General features: G+C 44.5%; 2 pseudogenes; both read right to left on the reverse strand.

The window, feature by feature from the left end:
* Positions 1-14,221: 14,221 nt before the first annotated feature.
* Positions 14,222-14,606, reverse strand: LOC121549353 (annotated as a pseudogene).
* A 3,615-nt stretch (positions 14,607-18,221) lies between these two features.
* LOC121548455 lies at positions 18,222-18,604 on the reverse strand (annotated as a pseudogene).
* Between the last annotated feature and the right edge of the window lie 1,877 nt (positions 18,605-20,481).

Consider the following 20,481-nt stretch of genomic DNA (forward strand, 5'->3'; position numbering starts at 1 on the left):
TTAGTACACAACGATTTTCCTTACATGTTGTGCTAGGTCCTGCAGGACATCACCCCCTTCATCTTGCTGGGGAAAAAAATAACACACAAACACAGAAATTTTTCAATGTTGGGAACAAATTTTACATGAACATTTAAATCAAGATGGATTAAGAGATGCCCAGGCTGATGCGCAAAGGCAACTACGCCGAGCGTGTGGGTGCTGTCGCACCAGTCTACCTGGCTGCCGTGCTCGAGTGCCTGACTGCTGAGATCCTGGAGTTGGCCGGAGACATTGCCCGTGCAAACAAGAAGCCCCCATTACCTACTCCCCAAGAAGACCGTCAAAGCCAAGTAAATTCGCTACTGCGGCTTCAACTTGACAACTCAACCTCCAAAGGCTATTTTAAGAGCCAACCAATTGAGTGGGTGTATACACAATTATGTCGACTATTTCTTACATACATGGCACTATATCATGTTCCCACATGAGGCCATGAATGAACAATAACACCTACTAGGCCTCGTTTGCCATAGCAGGCAAGCATTAGATTAGAACACAATATTTCACTCTGGACTTTGGAGACTATTATTCCGCATAAAGGGCCGTCAGTGTGCTGTTGCGCGCGCACAGTGGTTTGCTTTTGCCGGGCGCGCAGTGTGTAGTTGTGTGCAGGCAGTGTACCATTGGCCTCGTTTGCCATAACAGGCTAGCATTAAAATATAACACAAGATTTCACTCTTGACTTTGACGACTATTATTGCGCGCAAAGGGCCAGCAGTGTGCTATTGTACGCACGCGCTTAGTGGACTATTGTTTTGGGCGCCCAGTGTATTGTGTTGGGCGCGCTGTCCTAAAAAAAAAGAAGCAAAGCATCCCTTCCAGTAACCGACAAAGGAGTCCTCCGCAATGGGCCAATCGGGGTGGTGGGGAGATGGTGTCCAATCAGCAGATGCCACTGGCGTCTTTATACATTTCACATGGGCATTTCGAGGCTATACTCCGACTGCAAATCCACCCTTGACAAAGCATACAGGAAGCAGCTCAACGCCAAGTCTCCGCGCAGGAGCGCCTCCCAGTTATAGGCCCGGCACCGTGTCTCAGAGAGATCCGTCGTTACCAAAGGGCCACTGAGCTGCTCATCCGCATTGTGCCCTTCCAGCGCCTGTGGAGAAAAATCGCCGACCTGCGCTTCCAGAGCTCCGCCGTGATGGCCATGCAGGAGGCTAGCGAGACTTACCTGGTCGGTCTGTTCGAGGACACCAAACTGTGTGCCATCCACGCAAAGAGGGTGACCATCATGTCCTAGGACATCCAGCTGGCCCGCCTTATTGGCAGAGAGCGAAAAAATTTAAAAGAGCTATAAGGAATAAGTCAACTCATCATTCAAGTAATATAGGGAGGGATCTTAGCACCACCTGCTGGATCAGAAGTACTCTTCACCGTAGGCTCAGAGAGCCATCATCTCTCAACCGGTGCAATTTTCATAAGTATGTGGTAAAAAAAAAAATACAACAGCTCATCATATAGGCAGTGGTTTCAAAACTCTAAGCACATGTTCAAGTAGAGCACACCAAATCATACAGGTACTTGTTCACCACACTGAATCAGTGTTTAATCTAGAAATACATGCTTCGCATTGCAATACATGTTCTTGTAAAGTCATTGCTTTCCACAATGCAATGCTCACATCACTTTCCATGTGATATTGTTGTTCATTTGTTCAAATGTATTTGACTATGACCTAATCCGACTGCTCTGAATTCATAATCACTTCACGGTTTGGTGTTAACCTACCGATTTTCAACTGCTTTGCCTACTGCAGATTAGGAACACTGTCATGAAAATGTATGGTTGGGAAGTCTAAAATGAGGGTAACTCCCCTTAAGGTAAATGTCTGTGTTCTGAGTGGCAAAAAAAACAACAATGTTTTATAACATTTAGATATGTGCATACTGGCTTTCCTTAGGCAAACGCATTTAGAAGGGAAAGAAGTGGAACCAATTAATACTTTTCTTGCTCTTCAATCAAAACAAAACCTTCACAAAGTGGTGCGTTTTGCCCCAAAATGACCCCTGAGGATTAGTGTGTTCTCATTTGTCAGTAATTGACCCTGACATACTCCCTTTAAATTGTACTATTTTACTCAAATATATACTGTAATGTACTACTATTATGATGATGACTATTATGATTTTACTTCACGGTAAGTAGAGCAAAATGCTGATGTTGACAAGATCAGAGACTCGTTCGTTCCTTTTTCAAACTCCCCGACGGTTGATGGCGCTGATGAGCGCCACTGAACCATATGCGCTGCACCCCGAAGTTAGTGATAGAAGAAGAGATACTATTGCTGCGAAAGACAAAAACTGTCACTACCTCAAGAAGTCTGATAATAAATTGAGCTGAGACGAGACTAGGTATGTAACAATGAAATGTCGTCCAATTGAGTACTCACTCTCTTAAACTTTAAATCTTGAAGTAAATTATTTGTTTGTGCGTGTGAACATGATTTAGTGTGGTGAATGTATTCCAAATAATTTAACATAAATACAGGAAATGATGCGCAAAAATCAGCCGCTTTTGCAAGTCAAATCTATGCTGGACAAATGCACATTATTTTAATGACAGTTTTTTGATTACATGTTTTGTCTGCGCATTTGTTGGGTCGTATGTGACCGATGGTTAGCGAGCTCTCGTTTGGTCATGTGTTACTAGCTAACGTAGCCTAGACTAGCTAGCTAGCTAGACATTTGCACGCCAAAAGACAGGAAGTGATCAACCAGTGTCCCAGTGTTGAAGACATGAAAGACAGATAGCCTGCTCTGTTTAGAAGCCTCTCAGGTGAGTCGGCAGGCAAAAAAAGGAAATGCCAAATGATGTCTTCACTATGACAAACCTCTTTGTTATGAGCCTTGCTTGATGATATTTCAGTATTTGTCTTTCAGATCAATGAACAATTCCACAGGCTCACCGCAAAGCATCTTGAGGCAAGGTTTATGCAGGACACCCCTAAGCTGCTGTCCTTATTCCATTCCAAGGGAGGAGTACTTTCAGACAGATTGCGGGTCATGCTGGATGGTAAAGTATCCTCAGGAAAAATGCACTGTTTTGTATTTAGCTGGCTGATGTTCGGTGCTGCAATTTAAGCCACGGGCCCCACTGTGCTATTGTACACCTTTTGCTAAAATAGGATACTTGGGTCAGTGATTTCATATATTTCACATGCACAGATTGAATCCAATGAGATCAGTGATTGTATTCTATATCAGGGTCATGATGTGAGTTCAGTGAGGAATTATTTTTCAGCTTTACTGGAGGTGGCCTCATTAAAGACTACCGTGTGGGGGCAATAAAGCATTTTCATCCATGAATATTCGATCACGTGTGTGTGTGTGTGTGTGTGTGTGAGAGAGAGAGGGAGAGAATGTTCACTGCAATCTGATAACAAATAAGGGCATGTCGTAGTCCAGGTGGAATAAAATGTGTTCCCCACATTGACAGAATGTCTGTATTTGTGTGTTATTTATTTTACAGGAAGCTGAGGGGGGTCATTTCCTGCAAGACCTTGCGTAACATGTAAAGCAAATTTATGCGATCAACAAGGAGGGTGCCGTGGCGAGTGATGGTCCAGAGGAGGTAGGCGTCATCCTTAAGTGATCACCGGTCTGAGTTTTGCAAAGGCTTCTGCCATTCTTCTTGGCATGACATACAGTGAGGGGAAAACAGTATTTGATCCCCTGCTGATTCTGTACGTTTGCCCACTGACAAAGAAATGATCAGTCTATAATTTGAATGGTAGGTTTATTTGAACAGTGAAAGACAGAATAACAGCAAAAACTTCCAGAAAAAAACGCATGTCCAAAATGTTATTTTACATTTACATTTTAGTCATTTAGCAGACGCTCTTATCCAGAGCGACTTACAGGAGCAATTAGGGTTAAGTGCCTTGCTGAAGGGCACATTAACGTCATTTAGCAGACGCTCTTAGCCAGAGCGACTCACAAATTGGTGCGTTCACCCTATAGCCAGTGGGATAACCACTTTACAATTTGGGGGGGTTAGAAGGAACACTTTATCCTATCCCAGGTATTCCTTAAAGAGGTGGGGTTTCAAATGTCTCCGGAAGGTGGTGAGTGACTCCGCTGTCCTGGCGTCGTGAGGGAGCTTGTTCCACCATTGGGGTGCCAGAGCAGCGAACAGTTTTGACTGGGCTGAGCGGGAGCTATGCTTCCGCAGAGGAAGGGAGCCAGCAGGCCAGAGGTGGATGAACGCAATGCCCTTGTTTGGGTGTAGGGACTGATCAGAGCCTGAAGGTACAGAGGTGCCGTTCCCCTCACTGCTCCATAGGCAAGCACCATGGTCTTGTAGCGGATGCGAGCTTCAACTGGAAGCCAGTGGAGTGTGCGGAGGAGGGGGGTGACGTGAGAGAACTTGGGAAGGTTGAACACCAGACGGGCTGCGGCATTCTGGATGAGTTGTAGGGGTTTAATGGCACAGGCAGGGAGGCCAGCCAACAGCGAGTTGCAGTAGTCCAGACGGGGAGATGACAAGTGCCTGGATTAGGACCTGTGCCGCTTCCTGTGTAAGGCAGGGTCGTACTCTCCGAATGTTGTAGAGCATGAACCTGCAGGAGCGGGTCACCGCCTTGATGTTGGCGGAGAACGACAGGGTGTTGTCCAGGGTCACGCCTAGGCTCTTCGCACTCTGGGAGGAGGACACAGCGGAGTTGTCAACCGTGATGGCGAGATCATGGAACGGGCAGTCCTTCCCCGGGAGGAAGAGCAGCTCCGTCTTGCCAGGGTTCAGCTTGAGGTGGTGATCCGTCATCCATACTGATATGTCTGCCAGACATGCAGAGATGCGATTCGCCACCTGGTTATCAGAAGGGGAAAGGAGAAGATTAGTTGTGTATCGTCAGCGTAGCAATGATAGGAAAGGCCATGTGAGGATATGACAGAGCCAAGTGACTTGGTGTATAGGGAGAAAAGGAGAGGGCCTAGAACTGAGCCCTGGGGGACACCAGTGGTGAGAGCACGTGGTGCGGAGACAGCTTCTCGCCACGCCACTTGGTAGGAAGCGACCGGTCAGGTAGGACGCAATCCAGGAGTGAGCCGCGCCGGAGATGCCCAGCTCGGAGAGGGTGGAGAGGAGGATCTGATGGTTCACAGTATCAAAGGCAGCAGACAGGTCTAGAAGGACAAGAGCAGAGGAGAGAGAGTTAGCTTTAGCAGTGCGGAGAGTCTCCGTGACACAGAGAAGAGCAGTCTCAGTTGAATGACCAGTCCTGAAACCTGATTGGTTTGGATCAAGAAGGTCATTCTGAGAGAGATAGCAAGAGAGTTGGCTAAAGACGGCACGCTCAATAGTTTTGGAAAGAAAAGAAAGAAGGGATACTGGTCTGTAGTTGTTGACATCAGTGGGGTCGAGTGTTGGTTTTTTGAGAAGGGGAGCAACTCTCGCTCTCTTGAAGACGGAAGGGACATGGCCAGCGGTCAAGGATGAGTTGATCAGCGAGGTGAGGTAGGGGAGAAGGTCACCGGAGATGGTCTGGAGAAGGGAGGAGGGGATGGGGTCAAGCGGGCAGGTTGTTGGGCGGCCTGCAGTCACAAGTCGCAGGATTTTATCTGGAGAGAGAGGGAGAAAGAAGTCAAAGCATAGGGTAGGGCAGTGTGAGCAGGACCAGCAGTGTCATTAGACTTAACAAACGAGGATCGGATGTCGTCAACCTTCTTTTCAAAGTGGTTGACGAAGTCATCCACAGAGAGAGAGAGGAGGGGGGAGGATTCAGGAGGGAGGAAAATGTGGCAAAGAGCTTCCTAGGGTTAGAGGCAGATGCTTGGAATTTAGAGTGGTAGAAGGTGGCCTTAGCAGCAGAAACAGATGAAGAAAATGTAGAGAGGAGGGAGTGAAAAGATGCCAGGTCGGCAGGGAGTTTAGTTTTCTTCCATTTCCGCTCCGCTGCCCGGAGCTCTGTTCTGTGAGCTCGCAATGAGTCATCAAGCCACGGAGCTGGAGGGGAGGACCGAGCCGGCCGGGAGGATAGGGGACACAGAGAGTCAAAGGATGCAGAAAGGGAGGAGAGGAGGGTTGAGGAGGCAGAATCAGGAGATTGGAGGGAGAAGGATTGAGCAGAGGGAAGAGATGATAGGATGGAAGAGGAGAGAGTAGTGGGAGAGAGAGAGCGAAGGTGCGGCGGCGCATTACCATCTGTGTAGGGGCAGAGTGAGTAGTGTGGGAGGAGAGCGAGAGAGAAAAGGAAACAAAGTAGTGGTCGGAGACATGGAGGGGAGTTGCAGTGAGATTAGTAGAGGAGCAGCATCTAGTGAAGATGAGGTCAAGCGTATTGCCTGCCTTGTGAGTAGGGGGACGGTGAGAGGGTGAGGTCAAAAGAGGAGAGGAGTGGAAAGAAGGAGGCAGAGAGAAATGAGTCAAATGTGGACATAGGGAGGTTGAAATCCCCCAAAACTGTGAGGGGTGAGCCATCCTCAGGGAAGGAACTTATCAAGGCGTCAAGCTCATTGATGAACTCTCAAGGGAACCTGGAGGGCGATAGATGACAAGGATATTAAGCTTAAATGGGCTAGTGACTGTGACAGCATGGAATTCAAATGAGGAGATAGACAGATGGGTTAGGGCAAAAATTGAGAATGTCCACTTGGGAGAGATGAGGATTCCTGTACCACCACCCCTCTGACCAGATGCTCTCGGGGTATGCGAGAACACATGGTCAGACGAGGAGAGAGCAGTAGGAGTAGCAGTGTTTTCAGTGGTGATCCATGTTTCCGTCAGCGCCAGGAAGTCGAGGGACTGGAGGTTGGCATAGGCTGGGATGAAGTCAGCTTTGTTGGCAGCAGAACGGCAGTTCCAGAGGCTGCCTGCGACCTGGAACTCCACGTGGGTGGTGCGTGCAGGGACCACCAGGTTAGAGAGGCAGCAGCCACGCGGTGTGGTGCGTTTGTGTAGCCTGTGCAGAGAGGAGAGAACAGGGATAGGCAGAGGCATAGTTGACAGGCTGTAGCAAATGGCTACAAAAATGCAGAGGAGATCGGAATGAAATGAGCTAAGCATCTGGGAGCGGAGAGAGCAGGGCCTCCCTCACCAAAAACGTCTACCTCAGAAACTAAAATTGTTTCACTGAACCACCCGAACAAAAACTCTCCCAACTTCCGCCTTTAGAAATCAGAATTGTTGTGAACCACAGCGGTTCAATGTTTAAAGGAATAGACTCAACCCACTTTATTCAGCTAGCCAACTATGACACCATAGCTAACTAGCAAGCTAGCATCCAATAACAATAACACACCGTTTAGCACCAACACTTGGTCACAACAAACCACCAATAGTGTGATAACACACTAAACAGATCATTCGTGTCTGTGTCAAGTTCCTTTCATGACGCAGTTATGAATTGATTAGCATTTTAATGAGGGAAATAAGTATTTGACCCCCTCTCAATCAGAAAGATGTCTGGCTCCCAGGTGTCTTTTATACAGGTAACGAGCTGAGATTAGGAGCACACTCATAAAGGGAATGCTCCTAATCTCAGCGTGTTACCTGTGTAAAAAAAAAAATGAATAAAAGACACCGGTCCACAGAAGCAATCAATCAATCAGATTCCATACTCTCCACCGTGGCCAAGACCAAAGACCTCTCAAGGATGTCAGGGACAAGATACTTATTTCCCTCATTAAAATGCAAATGAATTTATAAAATTTTTGACATGCGTTTTTCTGGATTGTTTTGTTGTTATTCTGTCTCTCACTGTTCAAATAAACCTACAATTATAGACTGATCATGTCTTTGTCAGTGGGCAAACGTACAAAATCAGCAGGGGATCAAATACTTTTTCCCCTCACTGTATGCTCTGAATCTCAGCCACCCCTAAAAGCCGGAGTACACGTTCAAGGCATTCCAGAAAGTGTTTGTGGAGCTGGACTGCTCAAAGCTCACAGTCAAGATGACAGGCCTCAAGAACAAATGACTGTCTTAAGCAGAATGCCAGGCCAGAGGACAATTGTCATAGACTGAATGTCAGGGTTACTTTGTAACACCTTCGTAGTTAAACGCTGAGGTGCCTTTTGGAACTCTTCTCTCCCTTCATTTTTTCTGGTAGCAGGTCAGGAACGGTGTCCTCTACCACAGGCCCGCTTGTTGTTGGTGAAGCCGCCTGGGGCACAGAATCTGTGCTGGGACCAACCTCTGCCTACCGGGGGATGGTCACCGAGAGGCGGGGCTTGAGCACATTGCAGTCTGGGACCCCGTCCCCGATGGGCCCGTGGCGGTCATCTAGGCTAAAGAGGTTAGAGGGTAAGGAAGACACGTTTATTCTGCAAGGTGTGTTTTAAAGGGTCACTGCCACAGTATTTTCCATTGTGTTTTTGTATACAAGAGATACCAAATACAGTGGGGGAAAAAAGTATTTAGTCAGTCACCAATTGTGCAAGTTCTCCCACTTAAAAAGATGAGAGAGGCCTGTAATTTTCACCATAGGCACACGTGAACTATGACAGACAAATTGAGGAAAAAAATCCAGAAAATCACATTGTAGGATTTTTTATGAATTTATTTGCAAATTATGGTGGAAAATAAGTATTTGGTCAATAACAAAAATTTCTCAATACTTTGTTATATACCCTTTGTTGGCAATGACACAGCTCAAACGTTTTCTGTAAGTCTTCACTAGGTTTTCACACACTGTTGCTGGTATTTTGGCCCATTCCTCCATGCAGATCTCCTCTAGAGCTGTGATGTTTTGGGGCTGTCGCTGGGCAACACGGACTTTCAACTCCCTCCAAAGATTTTCTATGGGGTTGAGATCTGGAGACTGGCTAGGCCACTCCAGGACCTTGAAATGCTTCTTACGAAGCCACTCCTTCGTTTCCCGGGCGGTGTGTTTGGGATCATTGTCATGCTGAAAGACCCAGCCACGTTTCATCTTCAATGCCCTTGCTGATGGTAGGAGGTTTTCACTCAAAATCTCACGATACATGGCCCCATTCATTCTTTCCTTTACACGGATCAGTCGTCTTGGTCCCTTTGCGGAAAAACAGCCCCAAAGCATAATGTTTCCACCCCCATGCTTCACAGTAGGTATGGTGTTCTTTGGATGCAACTCAGCATTCTTTGTCCTCCAAACACGTTGAGTTTTTACCAAAAAGTTATATTTTGGTTTCATCTGACCATATGACATTCTCCCAATCCTCTTCTGGATCATCCAAATGCACTCTAGCAAACTTCAGATGGGCCTGGACATGTACTGGCTTAAGCAGGGGGACACGTCTTGCACTGCAGGATTTGAGTCCCTGGCGGCGTAGTGTGTTACTGATGGTAGGCTTTGTTACTTTGGTCCCAGCTCTCTGCAGGTCATTCACTAGGTCCCCCCGTGTGGTTCTGGGATTTTTGCTCACCGTTCTTGTGATCATTTTGACCCCATGGGTTGAGATCACAAGATCGAGGGAGATTATCAGTGGTCTTGTATGTCTTCCATTTCCTAATAATTGCTCCCACAGTTGATTTCTTCAAACCAAGCTGCTTAACTATTGCAGATTCAGTCTTCCCAGCCTGGTGCAGGTCTACAATTTTGTTTCTGGTGTCCTTTGACAGCTCTTTGGTCTTGGCCATAGTGGAGTTTGGTGTGTGACTGTTTGAGGTTGTGGACAGGTGTCTTTTATACTGATAACAAGTTCAAACAGGTGCCATTAATACAGGTAACAAGTGGAGGACAGAGGAGCCTCTTAAAGAAGAAGTTACAGGTCTGTGAGAGCCAGAAACCTTGCTTGTTTGTAGGTGACCAAATACTTATTTTCCACCATAATTTGCAAATAAATTCATAAAAAATCCTACCATGTGATTTTCTGGATTTTTTTTCCTCAATTTGTCTGTCATAGGTGACGTGTACCTATGATGAAAATTACAGGCCTCTTTCATCTTTTTAAGTGGGAGAACTTGCACAATTGGTGGCTGACTAAATACTTTTTTTCCCCACTGTAGGTGTTTTTAATGAAGGATGTCATTGTAAAATGTAATGTCCATTTTGTTCCCATACAGTTGCGGTTTGAAATGTCCATTTTTGAATCCGTTGTACGTACCATTTTGAGGTTTCATCAAGGTACACACCTTTTACCACTGGTATTTTGACAATTCTACCATCAATCAATCAATCAATGAAGTGGATCTATAAAGCCCTTTTTACATCAACAGATGTCACAAAGTGCTATGCAGAAACCCAGCCTAAAACCCCAAACGGCAAGCGATGCAGATGTAGAAACGCGGTGGCTAGGAAAAACTCCCTAGAAAGGCACAAACCTAGAGAACAACCAGGCTCTGAGGGGTGCCCAGTGCCCTTCTGCCTGTGCCGGGTGGAGATTACAACAGTACGTGGCCATTAAGGGCACATTTCTCTCCAAGATGTTCCAACGTTCATAGAAGACCAGCAGGGTCAAATAATAAGCACAGTGGTTGTAGAGGTTGCAACAGGTCAGTCAGTACAGTCGGTACATCAGGAGTAAATGTCACTTGGCTTTTCATAGGCGGCCATTTAGAGGTTGAAATAGCAGCAGGTGCGGTACAGATTTCTATTGGGAACTGTTGAAAAAAGGCGCACCTACAACATTAATGGGTTAAAGGAAAAATGACCAAAGTAATATACAGTGGGGAAAAAAAGTATTTAGTCAGCCACCAATTGTGCAAGTTCTCCCACTTAAAAAGATGAGAGAGGCCTGTAATTTTCATCATAGGTACACGTCAACTATGACAGACAAAATGAGATTTTTTTCTCCAGAAAATCACATTGTAGGATTTTTAATACATTTATTTGCAAATTATGGTGGAAAATAAGTATTTGGTCAATAACAAAAGTTTCTCAATACTTTGTTATATACCCTTTGTTGGCAATGACACAGGTCAAACATTTTCTGTAAGTCTTCACAAGGTTTTCACACACTGTTGCTGGTATTTTGGCCCATTCCTCCATGCAGATCTCCTCCAGAGCAGTGATGTTTTGGGGCTGTCGCTGGGCAACACGGACTTTCAACTCCCTCCAAAGATTTTCTATGGGGTTGAGATCTGGAGACTGGCTAGGCCACTCCAGGACCTTGAAATGCTTCTTACGAAGCCACTCCTTTGTTGCCCGGGCGGTGTGTTTGGGATCATTGTCATTGTCAAGACCCAGCCATGTTTCATCTTCAATGCCCTTGCTGATGGAAGGAGGTTTTCACTCAAAGTCTCACGATACATGGCCCCATTCATTCTTTCCTTTACACGGATCAGTCGTCCTGGTCCCTTTGCAGAAAAACAGCCCCAAAGCATGATGTTTCCACCCCCATGCTTCACAGTAGGTATGGTGTTCTTTGGATGCAACTCAGCATTCTTTGTCCTACAAACACGACGAGTTGAGTTTTTACCAAAAACTTCTATATTGGTTTCATCTGACAATATGACATTCTCCCAATCCTCTTCTGGATCATCCAAATGCACTCTAGCAAACTTCAGACGGGTCTGGACATGTACTGGCTTAAGCAGGGGGACACGTCTGGCACTGCAGGATTTGAGTCCCTGGCGGCGTAGTGTGTTACTGATGGTAGGCTTTGTTACTTTGGTCCCAGCTCTCTGCAGGTCATTCACTAAGTCCCCCGTGTGGTTCTGGGATTTTTGCTCACCGTTCTTGTGATCATTTTGACCCCACGGGGTGAGATCTTGCGTGGAGCCCCAGATCGAGGGAGATTATCAGTGGTCTTGTATGTCTTCCATTTCCTAATAATTTCTCCCACCGTTGATTTCTTCAAACCAAGCTGCTTACCTATTGCAGATTCAGTCTTCCCAGCCTGGTGCAGGTCTACAATTTTGTTTCTGGTGTCCTTTGACAGCTCTTTGGTCTTGGCCATAGTGGAGTTTGGAGTGTGACTGTTTGAGGTTGTGGACAGGTGTCTTTTATACTGATAACAAGTTCAAACAGGTGCCATTAATACAGGTAACGAGTGGAGGACAGAGGAGCCTCTTAAAGAAGAAGTTACAGGTCTGTGAGAGCCAGAAATCTTGCTTGTTCGTAGGTGACCAAATACTTATTTTCCACCATAATTTGCAAATAAATTCATTAAAAATCCTACAATGTGATTGTCTGGATATTTTTTTCTCAATTTGTCTGTCATAGTTGACATGTACCTATAATGAAAATTACAGGCCTCTCATCTTTTTAAGTGGGAGAACTTGCACAATTGGTGGCTGACTAAATACTTTTTTTCCCCACTGTAATAATAATAATATATAATATGCCATTTAGCAGACGCTTTTATCCAAAGCGACTTACAGTCATGCGTGCATACATTATTCGTTTTTTTTTGGTGTATGGGTGGTCCCGGGGATCGAACCCACTACCTTAGCGTTACAAGCGCCATGCTCTACCAGCTGAGCTACAGAGGACTGTAGGTGGCATCCATCAGCAGTGCTCGTGAACAGAGAAATGTTATAGGAACAAACGAGTAAAAGTGTTTAGATTATTGGGGTTGTTCAATGTTTTGGCATTGTAGTTTGAAAAATATCCCACAGTGCAAACACAAGCTATTTGAGCCTCCATTTCCGTAGGTATCCATGGTTACTATGAGAATATTTTGTTCCCCGTGACGTCTATGGGGTTGAAGCTCCATTGTATCTCTCGTAAGTAGTGGTTCTGCCCACAGAGATCCTATACTAGTTAGTGTTGTAGTTCCTATTTCTACGGTTTTGCCTACCTGCAGCAATCAGGATTTACCTGCAGTGTTGATTGCAAATCCGTAATTTCTCATCTCATAATAACAGATGTTTTGCAAACCGTTGATGTTTAAATAAATGGATTCCCGGTGTCCGGATACCTTTTCTCTTAAGGGATCTGATTGAGTGAATCCAAAGTAAAAAAATGTGAAAATTTTTCTGACTTGGTCTAAATACATAATAGGATGAATCATTCAGGTAAAATAACACAATGTCTATTTGAGTTGAATCAACGTAATATAATCATTTTTTACCTCTCATCTTTACTCTATGTATTGGACCACATCTAAACAACTTACTCAAGCTTATCTACTCATAAAAACAAGCAAAAAGATCTACTCAATAATACGACGTGTGCTTTTGTTGACTGTAATATCTTGAGTACATTCCACAAAGTCATTTTTTACAGTATATCTAAAGACACGTTTGTTGTGGTGATGCACTCTTTCTTTGACGTTGAACTTGCATTGAACAGACAAATCCATTTCGTTACAACCCTTTTGTAGTATGACTTAGGAATATTTGTTGATGATCCTAATGTCTATGCTTGAATAGTGATTGGTTGTTGGTGAAATATTGCTGAGAACCCATCGTTTCCTGGCCTTTTTTCACTATTGAGCAATTTTGAAACATTTGTTTTGCTATTGGATTCATAATGGTGACCTGGGACACGTAATTAGTGAAAACCAGAGTTCTGCAGTTGCCATTAAAGCGATCGAACCAAGTCATCCTAATAGGCTAGTATTAGCCTAAAGCAGGGTTTCCCAAACTCGGGGCACGTTTTGGGAATTTTTGCCCTAGCACTACACAGCTGCTTCAAATAATAAACTCATCATCATCAAGCTGGAGTATTAGAATCAGCTGTGGAGTGCTAGGGCAAAACGCAAAACGCGCACCCCTTGGGGACCCCAGGACCGCGTTTGGGAAACGCTGGCCTAAAGAGAAAATACTGAAAGGGAATCACCATGATGTGCAGTACCCACATTTAACCACAAGATGGCCTCCGTGCTCCACTGTAAAGTGTTGGCCTCTGCATGAGTCTCTCAGCAGCACTGCAACATGGGACTTTCAAAGTAAGTTGGCATGCAATGTTTTTTCTGGACTGCATGCAAGGCTATTATTACACACAACTAATAGTGTCAATTATTCATCTGAACACAAATGTTGTTACTATTCGGCCTATATTATCACTCGTTTCTTTTCCCCCTCCTTTGTAAAGCATTTTACTGTGCTACTATAGTTCAAAGGAAGTGGATGATAACAGATGGTTGTGTATATACACACACACACACACACACACACACAAACATTGAAGCTAGACTTCAGGCAACTAAAAGGTGCAATACGTAGCTTTTAGACGTGTTAGTGAACAACATACATGGTGGCTAATGTAGAGGTGCGTGTATACATGGAACAATTGTGCCTTTTTGATGGAAATATGGAGGGGGCTCTTAAAAGAGCCTTTGGGGGATTTTCGAGTTAAGGTCATCGTCATTTATGCGCGCTCTCCGCGAATACGGCGGGCCAGCTGAATGTCCTTGGGCATGATGGTCACCCGCTTGGCGTGGATGGCGCACAGGTTGGTGTCCTCGAACAGGCCGACCAGGTAAGCCTCGCTAGCCTCCTGCAGGGCCATCACGGCGGAGCTCTGGAAGCGCAGGTCGGTCTTGAAATCCTGGGCGATTTCTCTAACCAGGTGCTGGAAGGGCAGCTTGCGGATGAGTAGCTCAGTGGACTTCTGGTAACGACGGATCTCTCTCAGAGCCACGGTGCCGGGCCTGTAACGGGGAGGCTCTCCTGCGCGCAGCCTTGGCGGCGAGCTGCATCATGTATGCTTTGCCACGGGTGGATTTGCGAGCGGTTTGCTTGGTTCTGGCCATGGCGCTAGCTTCCTTCTTAGACAGTCGGAGTATAGCCTCGAAATGCCCATGTGAAATGTATAAAGCCGGCAGTGGCATCTGCTGATTGGACACCATCTCCCCACCACCCCGATTGGCCCGTTACGGAGGCCTCCTCTGGCGGCTATCGGAAGGGATGCTTTGCTTCTCTTTTTTTTGGACCGCGCGCCCAAAACAATACACTGCGCGCCCATAAAACACACTGTACGCCAAAAAACAATACACTTTGCGTGCGCCCGCAATAATACACTGCGCGCCCAAAACAATAGATCACTGCCGGCCTTTACACGCAATAATAGTCGCCAAAGTCAAGAGTGAAATCTTGTGTTATAATTTAATGCTAGCCTGCTATGGCAAACGAGGCCAATAGTAAACTGCGCGGATGCAACTGCACACTGCGCGCAGGCAAAAGCACAATGTGCGCGCAAAAGTACACTGCCGGCCCTTTATGCGCAATAATAGTCGCTGAAGTCAAGAGTGAAATCTTGTGTTATAATTTAATGCTAGCCTGCTATGGCAAACGAGGCCAATAGTACACTGCGCGGATGCAACTGCACACTGCGCGAAGGCAAAAGCACATTGTGCGCGCAAAAGTACACTGCCGGCCCTTTATGCGCAATAATAGTCGCTGAAGTCAAGAGTGAAATCTTATGTTCTAATCTAATGCCAGCCTGCTATGGCAAACGATGCCAATAGTCCACTGCGCGCAGGCATTAGGACACTGCCGCGCGATAATATTCGCCAAAGTCAAGAGTAAAATATTTTGTTCTAATCACCACATGTTCAGTAATGGCATTTCCCCCTTTATTCAAATTACAACCTCTCACTTTCAGTTATTTGAAATGAAATAATCTCTCAAATATCACTATATCTAAAACAAGCCATAGAAAGTTGGTTGCAATTTCAATTAAATCATCCAGAAACGACAGAACAAACTCAAATACACTAATAGGAGAAAATATATATTTATTGATATTGTATGTTGTATAGCCTTACTTGTTGGTATCTCAGACGATCAGAACCTTAATAATAATCACCATACTTACTTCACATAGCACGGACATATAGTAGACTACTGACACTCACTCCTATGGAATGGGTATGGGGACTGGACACGCCGGGACCCAGACCCTACTGTTGTCGATCGCACATATTAATGTCGTGTTCAGGGTGCTATCAGAGTTATCGGAAATACCTAGTTCCGACTGGGAAGTTTCACTTGAATGACCCTCCAAGTAGGAATTACAAGTGAGAAATAGTGAAAATGTTGTTGCCAATCTTATTGGTTTAAGAATTGTTCCGACTTCAAAACCACTTGAACACAATCATGTGGGAGTTACAACTTCCCATTTTCCACGAGAATGTGAAGTTGGCATAATACAGCATTCAAGTGCTAGTCGGTACTAGGAAACGGACATTTCTGACTTGCTAACTGGTTGAACGCGTTACAATAGCCTAAGTATATAATATGATTGACATAACCACAATAGAAAGGCCTTGGAAGTGCCATAAGTGAAAGCCGACATATTTCATTATTTTTACATTAACCTCTTTAACATGTATTAAATGAATAATGAAGAAAATTGTGTAATTTAGACTCTACGAAATATGAAATGCATTATGAAGAAAATCGTGTACTGTTGCCTACACGGAAAAGGGGCCTTTCTGACCAAAAGTGCACCAGTATCCCAAAGTATTAATCGAAATCAAGCATAGAAAACAGCGTTAGCATTAATAAAACAATATTTCCCACAAATTAAGTTGCACGTAAATGTGTGTATTTTCTCACAAATGATGTTCAGAAAATCTCAAACAGTACATAGGCATACAACTACAATGTTTGAAACATTATTAAATAAAGACAACATTTCTGTATATTCATAACGTTTAATTAGCCATAATAAAGAAAATAAAGAAAAATAGGCTATCCGTTTATGGTTGTTGTGTGTTAAATTGCTGTCTTTTCGCACGAATTAAGTAGCACATAAATTTGTGTCTTTTCACACAGAAACGCACGAAATCTGCTGAAATACATTATGCTACCTGTGGTTTTCTCGAGCACGGTTATATGTCAGACATTTAAACGGCGACGGATAGGGGAAAGCAAACCCCGTATTGAGTCAATACTGTCATCGATTGGTAAACATAATCCTTAACGTAAATATCCCAGGTTAGTACACAACGATTTTCCTTACAGTTAGTGAATAGATATATATATATATATATTTTTTATACTGGCCCCCCGTGGGAATCAAACCCAAAACCCTGGCATTGCAAACGCCATGCTCTATCAACTGAGCTACATCCCTGCCGGCCATTCCCTTCCCTACCCTGGACGACGCTGGGCCAATTGTGCGCCGCTCATGAGTCTCCAGGTCGCGGCTGGCTGCAACAGAGCCTGGATTCAAACCAGGATCTCTAGTGGCACAGTTAGCACTGCAAAGCAGTGCCTTAGACCACTGCGCCACTCAGGAGCTACAGCGGTAGGGGAGGGAATGGCCGGCAGGGAGGTAGCTCAGTTGGTAGAGAATGGCGTTTGCAACGCCAGGGTTGTGGGTTCGATTCCCACGGGGGTCAGTATGAAAAAAAAGAATAATGTATGCACTAACTGTAAGTCGCTCTGGATAAGAGCGTCTGCTAAATAATGTAAAATGTAAATGTTGTTCTGTCACCGTGGAGTTACACACATACACAGTTTATCGGCTGCCTCATTCTAGTTCTGCCTGGTAAAAAAAAGTATAAACGTTTGGAAATGTGTGTTACTTGTGCTTAGTTATTTATTATTATTATTTTATTTGATAAGTACTTGAATTTACCTGAATTATTTTAATTTCAGCTATTTTGTAATTCATTTTCATTTATTTTTATTAAAATGGATGAACTATAATTTGCCTAAAGATGATTATTTTGTATTTTTGTCTGTCTGATTGTTGTCTTGTGTTAAAAAATAAACTCAAGTATCTCAACAGTTACTCAGTACTTGAGTAGTTTTTTCACCAAGTACTTTTTTACTCTTACTCAAGTAATTATTTGGATGACTACTTTTTACTTTTACTTGAGTCATATTATTCTGAAGTAACAGTATTTTTACTTGAGTACAATTTTTGGCTACTCTACCCACATAAGCCAAGCTTACCTCCCGCCAGAGAGACACATCCTCAACCTCTGACTCTGAATGAATTCAACCGTGCTGAATACAGCAACGCATGCGCGGAGCCTTCCTGATTTGGCCATGCGACTTTGACTATTGTAGATAATCCATTTGGATTGATGCCTTTTATTTCAACGCCTCAGGCAAGTAAAACGTGCAATACGTAGCTTTTAGACAGGTTAGTTAACAACATACATGGTGAGAAATGTAGACGTGCGCGTATATAATAATAATATGCCATTTAGCAGACGCTTTTATCCAAAGCGATTTACAGTCATGTGCGCATACATGTTTACGTATGGGTGGTCCCAGGGATGGAACCCACTACCCTGGCGTTACAAGCGCCATGCTCTACCAATTGAGCTACAGAGGACCACGTATAAATAGATCAATTATGCCTTTTTGATGGAAATATTGAGGTGGGATTTTGGAGATCAGTTCATATTTTACGCGCGCTCTCTGCAAATAAGGCGGGCCAGCTCGATGTCCTAGGGCACGATATGCACCCTCTTTGCGTGGATGGCACACAGTTTGGTGTCCTCAAACAGACCGACCAGGTAAGCCTCGCTGGCCTCCTGCAGGGCCATCCTGGCGGAGCTCTGGAAGCGCAGGTCGGTCTTGAAGAACAGGGCGATTTTTCTCCCCAGGTGCTGGAAGGGCACATTGCGGATGAGCAGCTCAGTGGAGCTTTGGTAATGACGGATCTCTCTGAGACACGGTGCCGGGCCTGTAACGGGGAGGCTCTCCTGCGCGCAGCCTTGGCGGCGAGCTGCATCCTGTAGGCTTTGCCACGGGTGGATTTGCGAGCGGTTTGCTTGGTTCTGGCCATGGCGCTAGCTTCCTTCTTAGACAGTCGGAGTATAGCCTCGAAATGCCCATGTGAAATGTATAAAGCCGGCAGTGGCATCTGCTGATTGGACACCATCTCCCCACCACCCCGATTGGCCCGTTACGGAGGCCGCCTCTGTCGGCTATCAAAAGGGATGCTTTGCTTCTCTTTTTTTTTGACCGCGCACCCAAAACAGTACACTGCGCGCCCAAAACAATACACTGCGCGCCCATAAAACACACTGTACGGCAAAAAACAATACACTTTGCGTGCGCCCGCAATAATACAATTCGCACCCAAAACAATAGTTCACTGCCGGCCTTTACACGCAATAATAGTCGCCAAAGTCAAGAGTGAAATCTTGTGTTATAATTTAATGCTAGCCTGCTATGGCAAACGAGGCCAATAGTACACTGCGCGGATGCAACTGCACACTGCGCGCAGGCAAAAGCACAATGTGCGCGCAAAAGTACACTGCCGGCCCTTTATGCGCAATAATAGTCGCTGAAGTCAAGAGTGAAATCTTGTGTTATAATTTAATGCTAGCCTGCTATGGCAAACGAGGCCAATAGTACACTGCGCGGATGCAACTGCACACTGCGCGCAGGCAAAAGCACATTGTGCGCGCAAAAGTACACTGCCGGCCCTTTATGCGCAATAATAGTCGCTGAAGTCAAGAGTGAAATCTTATGTTCTAATCTAATGCCAGCCTGCTATGGCAAACGATGCCAATAGTCCACTGCGCGCAGGCATTAGGACACTGCCGCAGGATAATATTCGCCAAAGTCAAGAGTAAAATATTTTGTTCTAATCACCACATGTTCAGTAATGGCATTTCCCCCCTTTATTCAAATTACAACCTCTCACTTTCAGTTATTCGAAATGAAATAATCTCTCAAATATCACTATATCTAAAACAAGCCATAGAAAGTTGGTTGCAATTTCAATTAAATCATCCAGAAACGACAGAACAAACTCAAATACACTAATAGGAGAAAATATATATTTATTGATATTGTATGTTGTATAGCCTTACTTGTTGGTATCTCAGACGATCAGAACCTTAATAATAATCACCATACTTACTTCACATAGCACGGACATATAGTAGACTACTGACACTCACTCCTATGGAATGGGTATGGGGACTGGACACGCCGGGACCCAGACCCTACTGTTGTCGATCACACATATTAATGTCGTGTTCAGGGTGCTATCAGAGTTATCGGAAATACCTAGTTCCGACTGGGAAGTTTCACTTGAATGACCCTCCAAGTAGGAATTACAATTGAGAAATAGTGAAAATGTTGTTGCCAATCTTATTGGTTTAAGAATTGTTCCGACTTCAAAACCACTTGAACACAATCATGTGGGAGTTACAACTTCCCATTTTCCACGAGAATGTGAAGTTGGCATAATACAGCATTCAAGTGCTAGTCGGTACTAGGAAACGGACATTTCTGACTTGCTAACTGGTTGAGCAGCGTTACAATAGCCTAAGTATATAATATGATTGACATAACCACAATAGAAAGGCCTTGGAAGTGCCATAAGTGAAAGCCGACATATTTCATTATTTTTACATTAACCTCTTTAACATGTATTAAATGAATAATGAAGAAAATTGTGTAATTTAGACTCTACGAAATATGAAATGCATTATGAAGAAAATCGTGTACTGTTGTCTACACGGAAAAGGGGCCTTTCTGACCAAAAGTGCACCAGTATCCCAAAGTATTAATCGAAATCAAGCATAGAAAACAGCTTTAGCATTAATAAAACAATTTTTCCCACGAATTAAGTTGCACGTAAATGTGTGTATTTTCTCACAAATTATGTTCAGAAAATCTCAAACAGTACATAGGCATACAACTACA

Source organism: Coregonus clupeaformis, unplaced genomic scaffold (assembly GCF_020615455.1).
Source record: "Coregonus clupeaformis isolate EN_2021a unplaced genomic scaffold, ASM2061545v1 scaf0367, whole genome shotgun sequence".
NCBI classification, from domain to species: domain Eukaryota; kingdom Metazoa; phylum Chordata; class Actinopteri; order Salmoniformes; family Salmonidae; genus Coregonus; species Coregonus clupeaformis.